Source organism: Peromyscus maniculatus, chromosome 2, assembly GCF_049852395.1.
Source record: "Peromyscus maniculatus bairdii isolate BWxNUB_F1_BW_parent chromosome 2, HU_Pman_BW_mat_3.1, whole genome shotgun sequence".
Taxonomy (NCBI): domain Eukaryota; kingdom Metazoa; phylum Chordata; class Mammalia; order Rodentia; family Cricetidae; genus Peromyscus; species Peromyscus maniculatus.
In genome coordinates, this window is record NC_134853.1 from 173,398,692 (window position 1) to 173,406,603 (window position 7,912).

The following is a 7,912-nucleotide window of genomic DNA, read 5'->3' on the forward strand; positions in this document are numbered from 1 at the left end:
CACCCTGGTTTCACATCTCACTTGAGCCTAGCCTGCCCGAACCAAAGAGTTATGCTAGGGATAGAGGTGTTTCAGCCTGGCCTACATTCCTCTCCCATCCTAGAAAAGCATCCATGCAGTATGAGTGACCTCTGACTTCCTGAATCCCATTTCTTCTGGCTGTGGAAGGCATGTTCCTTCTCAGTTATCAGGACTCTAACTCACTCTAATGTTCATTCAGAGTATCTGTGTTTGGGGAACAAGAATGGGGTCAGGATACTCCTGGATACTGGGCACCTGTGTTCTGGGAAGACTGAAGCTTTTCCTTCTGACCCCAAACCTAAGGATGTTTGCCAACAAGCACAGGAACAAGAGGCTGTTTCTTGCTAACTTCCTGGCTCAGGTTTACCTGTCCTTGCCTGGCAGGACTCTCCGTCATCCCAAACTGGCCTGGTGAGGTGGGCTGAGACCTCCCAGGGATAATAAGAGCAGCCACTATCCACAGAGCCCTAGGATATGGTTGGGACTAGACCGGGACCCTGAGGAGAGACCTTCAGGGCCATGTCTACATAACTTAGTCTTTGATATAGGAGATGCTATACTGCCCAGCCTCAGGGGCAGAGTACAAATACTAATCTGAATCCCAGAGGTCCCTACTATGTCTTTGGGCTACAGCCCTGAGCCCCACTTTATTATGAACCCATCTCTAAAAGCTCTGATCTCTGGTCAGATGCTCCAGTTAAAGTCTATTGAGGACATTTCTGGGGCATGTCCTGGCAGAACCCAACAGCCCTGAGCTGTGGTACATATCCCTCTGTCTCAAGTTGACAAAGGGTAGGTGAGCACCCTAAATGTCACATGAACACATAGATACCTTCTGATGAGATTGAAAGGACTAGGCCTGAATGAAAAGGAGAAGGTGATCTGATAGGCTCACCCTGTCCCCGCTCATATACCCAGGCATCTGAACCTATCTCTGAGTGGGATCCTCAATAAATGTTCTTTTCACCATCATTAGGAGTTGTGTGCTACCAAGATGAACAGACACATGCAATCAGTTCTAAGTCAGGATGCTGAATATCTAGTGTAACCTCCCACTCTTTCCCTTTCCTGGATGGCAGAGGTTGCTGTTCAACACAGGCTGAGCATCAGGAAAAAAAACCTCTCAGGTTGTAAGCTCAGGTCTCTTCCTTTCTTGTAGATGCAGCAGTGAACCTCCTGTTCTCACAGCTCCCACTCACATCTATTGCCAGGGAGTCAGCACCTTCCACACAAACTCAAAAAGCTCTGGATAGTTTGCTCTCTTGGCCTCAAAGTAGAGAGACAACCAGTTTTTCACAGGAGACTCAATAAAATGGCTCCATCAGGGAGCTCCAGAGCAGTGGGATGGAGCCTTGCATGAAAGTGTCTACAGATATTCCTCTAGCTTTCTTGGTCCCTGATGGAAATGGTCTAGGCCCTTCACAGAAATTATGCTGAATGGCTGGTGATCCTCTATGTGAATGTTCTCAGGGAATAAAGTTGTCTTTAAATATTTTCCTTAAAGAGTCTGAACTGGCTTTTTTTTTTTTTTTTTTTTTTTTTTCTTTCTAGACAGGGTTTCACTGTGTAACAGCCTTGGCTGTCCTGGAACTAGCTCTGTAGACCAGGCTGGCTTCTAACTCACAGAGATCTGCCTGCCTCTGCCTCCCCAGTGCTGGGACTAAAGGTGTGAGCCACCACCACCTGGCGACCCCTGGCTTCTTGTTCCTATAGTTACTACATGATTTTCTTTGTTCTTCTTGATACTTATAGAATAAAATGACCAGAGCTATCTATGTCTGTATTAGCCACGTGGTCTAGAGAAGGCAAGGTTGCTACATCTCATCACAGGGTTTTGAGCAAAAAGGGTCACCTCAGGATATCCCATTGCAGAGCCTCCTGCTTGAAGTGATGAAGCCTAGGGTGGTCATCAAAGTCCAGATCCAGCATCATGGTAGGGTCCAGTAAGCCTAAGGCAGTCCATCCTTTTCCCATCTAAAAAAATGGTTCTACTACCTTGCTAATGCCTAGGTGTTGATAGCCAGCTCTGAGTACCCAAATGGATGAGCAGTCTGAGTTGTAGCAAGATCCACCATTCACCATGTGAAAAAAGCATAGGGAGGAAGGCCTGACACTCATGTCTGCCACAAGTCTCTCAGGGCAGGTCTCAAGTCTCAGTAGAATCCTCTTTCTGTATATTCCACTTGTTGAGGAGGTCAGTGGATATGGGTACAATGGGCAGAGCTCCTGTGGCCTTGCTAGTTAGTTGAGCCACTTCACAGACCAGGCCAGTCTTATGCCAGCTGCACTGGGTGTCAGAATCTCTGTGAAACCAGACAAAGGTTCTGTCTGGCCCACCTGCTGGGCAGGGCAGTGTTACCATGGCAGCAGGAGAGGGACAGTGGGTGGAAGTATGTAAGGAAGCTCTCTAGGGACCTGAGAGGCATGACTGCTCCCCTTGGTGGCCTCCTCAGAGGAATGGCTGGTCTGAGAGGTGTGGCAGAAACCCCCACATCAGTGACTGGTGCTGGAGTTGGCCTGAGGGAACCCAGCCCCCAGTCCCTCAACCCTAGCCAGACTGAGGCCTCCTTGGGTGGGGCAGACACAACAAAGGCCCATTGTGCTGGCAGCCAGGCTACTTCCTGCATAGTTACCAGCCTTGCCAGCACCCAGAATAAGCTGAGGAGGGGTCCCACATGCTTCCAGGGGCTCATCTTCCCTCTGGGACAACCTGGCAGGAAAAAAGAGGGCCCTGAGTCTCCTTTCAAGCTGGGATTCTCTCAGGCAGAACAGGCTCCAAGTTCCCTGACTCTGTCATGTGCTCAGAGACAGCTGCCAGCTTGTCCATTTCTGGCTTCTCTTCCTTATGAGCCAGAAATCTTCCCACTGGCTTTTGGCTCTTCTAATTTGCACACCAACACCTGGGGCAGATATGGGTAGATGCTGAGAACTACCTGACCAGCCCTATGTAGGGCCTATCTTAAAGCCAGCATGCTGTACCTGGGAGCTTAACCCAGTGGATCAGACTCTGTTACCTCAGTCTCTAGCCCTTTGCCACATGGGGGAGGGGGTGTTTGAGCTCTCCCACTGCTCTAGGGAATGGTTGGTGTTTCTTTCACTCATGGTGGACAGTCTGTGGGCTATTTTTGTCTCTTCCCACTCTAGCCAGCACTGTCCTGGAAAACAAACCATTTCTTTTTAAGAAACTTAGGAGGAAAATCTATCTCATAGAGTAGTTCTGGAGCTCCCCCCCCCCCCCCTCCAAGGGCCAGTAGACCCTCCTCCTAGTATTTGGGATTCAGGCAAATTGGAGGTACTGCTCAAGAATAAAGAGCACCAGTTCTGCCTCTTGACACCTCTAAGCCTCCTCTCTTCCTACACTAAGCTGCCTCATATTGGCAAGAAGGCCCACGGGGTGGGACTAGAGTATTGATAGAGCTTTGGGTCTGTCTTGGACTTGCTTCCTGCCCTAGGTCCATGGAGCAGGTGCTTCTCAACATGCTGCTCTTTTCTAAGGGTTAGGAACAAGTGAACACACCTGGGAAGTGGCCCAGACAGACGCTGCATAGAGGACTTGCCTTCATCTTTTTATTCAATCTTCCATGCATTTGTCTCCTGCCACTCTGCCCATCCACTCAAGGGCCCATAGACGCTTTGACCATGCAAAATATAGAACTTAAGGGTTCAAGCCAAAAAGGTCATCCTATTAACACAAGGTCCCTTCACAATCCTGCTGAGCCATCTTAGAGCATGTATATCATGTGGCCTTAGGCCTGACACAGAGCCTTAGCAGTGACACAGAACAGAGAGGCCAAGAGCAAGGATTCCCACTTGCTTTCCTGAGTAAATCCTGAGCTCCCTCCCTCCACCTTTGTGATCTACACTTCAGGGTTAGTCCAAGTGTCCAGTTAGGGCCAGAAGGACATAACAGACTCTGTTGATACTGGACCAGGCCCTACAGTCAGCCTCAGCCTTGACATGGCCACCCTCTCTGCCAGAGACCTCCACTCTCCTGTGTCCTCCCCAGGTCACCCTGAGGGTTGTGATACTAACCATAGCATCTTTTGAAATCTTAGGAAATGTGAATAGAAAACACAGAACCTAAAGTATGAAACCCTACATTCATTTAGAAACAGCCTTCTGCTGCATTTACCTGACCTGAGACTGTATACTTATTTCTTTTCAGTTCTCCATAACTCCACCCAAGTTTCCAGAGGCCCAGCCTGTGATCAGCTATCCAGACTTCTCAGCCCATCCTATCAGCTTCTGATGTCCACATGCTTTGCAGTTTTGTTCCACTCATCCACAGGATCACAGGTGTCCCAAGCTGCTTTCCCCAAACCCCTGCTAGGATCATTTGCATCAGGATGCCAGTACCACAGAAAAAGAGGAAATCTGAGGATGGAGTTCTGGGCACCCTCGGGTCTGGCAGCTGAGAGGTCTCAGCTCAGACTTCTTGCAGGTTCTAATGGGGCAAAGGAGGTCTATGTGGAGAGTCCTGGTGGTTGGTAGGCAACTTGATGGTTCATATCAAAGGTAGGAACTGAGGCCAATTCATGATCTATTGCACTGTAAAGGATCCTGGCATTTGGTGGGGAAGCAGATGATGGCTTAGCAGGAAGGACAGAAGAAGTTATGGGATCTGGAGAGCTGAAGGAAGAGAGCCTTCTCCTGGCCTCCTTGGGCACCTGCACATACAAACAAGCAAGCACATATACATGAAATAAAAATAAATACATTTTTAAGGGATTTGCTGTTGAGCTTTTATTTTCCCCTGCACAGAGACCAGCTTTCAGGTGGTGGTTTAGTGTGTCCATCAGTCCCTGGTATTAATGACCATCACATTCAGCCTGCCAGGCTCTTGAACATGAGTGTGAAGTTTGGAATCCAAGATGCCTCTGGACTAAACCCTTTATACCAAGCTCTATACCAAACTAAATGAAACTCAAGGATCCTTAAAATAAAATTCCAGGGATCTCAGCATCATAGGCTCTTAGTAATCACTCTGAGCAAGCAGCCCTGAAACAACTGGCCCATGGCACCTGAAACCTACTTGCAAGAAACAGACCTCCAGGGAGGCTGGCTCTCTGGGGCTTGGAACAGAAGAGGAGCTGGGTAGAGAAATCCCAGCTGGTGGAACCAAGACAGCTATGGAAATCTGAGGCAAATCAGTCTCAACAGGCTCCAACTCAGCCTCCTCCCCTCAGGTCACCTAGGCTTCTGGAGGCACAAAACTGACGATGTGGAGTCTGATAGGGGGTATGGGAGTGGTTGCCCCTATGAAGGTGTCTCAGCAGTTTGAGGTCAAGTTGCCATTCTGATGAATGAGAAAAGACACCTAGGATGAGTGCTCAGTAGGATTGCCACTTTGAGAGCTGATGGATCTTCACAGTAGGGTAGTCTTTGTGAAGGAGGGTGTGAGGAGGTCAGGGCTTCATCTACCTCACAGTCCTATAGCTCAGGACTCCTCAGACACTGGGAAGGAAGGGGAAGTGGATAGGCAGGGCCACTTCCTGTTTGGGTCTGGCTGGGGGAGCCCTGCCCACAGCTTGACCTCTACTTGATCCCACTCTCTTGCCTCTGATCTCCAGTGTTTCTCCACCCTCAGCTGTGTTTCATCCTAAATTCAAGTGGTATTTACAAATCAGTTATGTGTATGGCCCAAGGTGGGTTCTAGCCAGGTTGGGCTTTTATGCTACTTTGGGATAGTCAGGAGTCAGGGTGGGAGCTTCAGGGAGAATGTCTTTGGTGTTTGCTGGACGCACAAGTAAGGAAGGAATTGAGGCCTGGAATGAGTGCTCAACTCAGGGCTCCCACCAAAAGGCATGATTCCCTACACAGCTGAATCTGCTTCCTGGTGGACCTGTGTCAGCTTTATGTTCACCTGGGACACACACCAGATCCTACCTCTAAGTGGTTGTGAAAAACAACAAAATATTCAAGGTCAATATTGGCTCTGATTTTGCTTTTTGCTTTATTTATTTTGAAACAGGGTCTCATGTAGCTCAGGCCAGCCTTGCACTAGCTAAGGATGGCTTTGAACTCTTGATCCTCCTGCCTTCACCTGCAAAGTACTAGGATTACAGCTGTGTACTGCCATACCTGGCTTATTGGTGACTTCTCTGTAATCTTAGCACTGAGGAGGGTGAGTTTGAGGTTAGCTTGGCCTATAGTGTAAGATCCTTTCTCAAAAATAAAACACAACAAAAAGTGGCTTTGAGCTGGATGTGGTTGTGCATGCTTATAGCCCAAGATTTTCAGGAGGCTGAGGCAATGGGATCCCTTGAACCAAAGAGCTGGGGGTACCAGCTTGGGCAAGATATTGAAACCCTCTTATCTAAATAAACAAATGCAAATAAATAGCCTTGATGCTGAGCCTTTTCCTGAGAGTATAGGAAGCTGTTTAGGCTTTGATTTAGAGCTAGAAGAGGAGACCTATCTTTACTTCTGAGGCCAGGACCCAGAGGTCCCTGTGGGCAGATCTGGCCAGTGTCAATCATTATACAGAAAGGCTAGCTCTGGTATACCCGTGGGTAGTGATAAACATTGCATCTCCTGGTGTCTATACTCCAGTAGCACTGCCACACAGGGAGTTGCAGAGAATCCAGACACAGCTGTTGGAGCTTAGCTTTTCCCCCACCCTTGGCTCTGGCAGGACACAGTATTGGTACAGGTAACAGATTTGCGTCCAAAAGCAGCACCTGGAACCAGCATTAGCATCTAATTTGAAAATTCTTAGACTCAGGAGAAAGGTATGGGTTCTTGATTGCAGGCTGGAGCCAAGCAATTGATAATAGGGGTCTCTCTTTGGGGGCAGGGAGTCCTATGGGACACTGTGACCTGCAAGGAAGCCCTCCAGGCTTGTGGAATGAGGCCAGTAAGCTGGCCCTCACTACTCTCAGCCTTACTGCTCTGAGCTGGGTCCTGAGCCAACAGGAAGCCTTGCTTGGGTGGGGCATAGAGTATTCTAAAGGAGCATAGTAGCCCTAGTAGCCCCTAGGCCTCCTGGCTCCTGTTTTTCTTTGTAAGGCTTTCCAGTGGCTACACTGACTCCTAACACCCTAGGTCAAATGTCTGCAAAAGAGACCTGCTGACCTCCCTGAGAAGGAACCAGGCAGACCCGGTTACAGACTCTCAGGAGGTGCTCAAGGCACTAACTTGTTGAGGTGCAATAGACACCTTGCCCTGTCCTACTGCTGGGACTCCTAGGCTCCCAAATTTACACTGATACTTTTACCCAAGACTACTGAAGTTCTGGGTGCTTATTGAAGATGGCAGCGCCACAGCAACCACTTGGTACCTAACTGCTCTTCTGGCCTATCATCTAACAATTCCCTCAGTACTATCCCTTCCTCACTTTAACTGACCCCCTATAACACAGGTGTCCCAGTGCCTCAATCACTCTCCTTATTCCTTCAAAGTACTTCACCTTGGTGCCTGTGCAGGCTGTAGGGATAGATCAGAATATTTATTCAAGGTCCTAGGTAATTGGTACAGCATGGGGCCTGTGAGGCCTCATTGAGGTCAGATGGGAGTCAGATTGAGGTCAAATGGGGTTCAATCACTGTGGGTCATGCAGGTCTTCCTTTGTCTTCATTTCCAGAGGAGTAAAGACATCTTCTCTCATGGGTCAGGATCTGGGAAAAGCTGAGGCACTAGCCTGGATGGGAATGGACCAGCATGGTGGATGATTTCTGAGGAAGAGGGAGGCAGGGCCTAAAAGTGCCAGGTACCCTTGGAGTAGATGTTGCCTCGAGCAGAGGAGGGGTTTCTGGAGGCTAAGGTGTCCCAGTGATGGTATAGGGGTTTTTCAGAGTCAGACCCCTAGTGGAGCAGATGTGAAGGGAGGGGGCAGGTACAGGTAGGTGAAGGACACCAGCTTCTGCTGTGTGAGCTTTCAAAGACCTAACAG

At 48.9% G+C, this 7,912-nt stretch overlaps 1 long non-coding RNA gene across 6 annotated transcripts in view; it reads left to right on the plus strand.

Annotated features, from left to right (window-relative positions):
- LOC121827446 (uncharacterized) overlaps positions 1-4,749 on the plus strand; it is a 15,608-nt gene extending 10,859 nt beyond the window's left edge. For all 6 annotated transcript variants that reach the window (XR_013049531.1, XR_013049534.1, XR_013049532.1 and 3 more), the window contains one exon: positions 4,187-4,749. This is a non-coding gene — a long non-coding RNA (uncharacterized LOC121827446). The remainder of the gene's footprint in view (positions 1-4,186) is intronic.
- Positions 4,750-7,912: the final 3,163 nt, after the last annotated feature.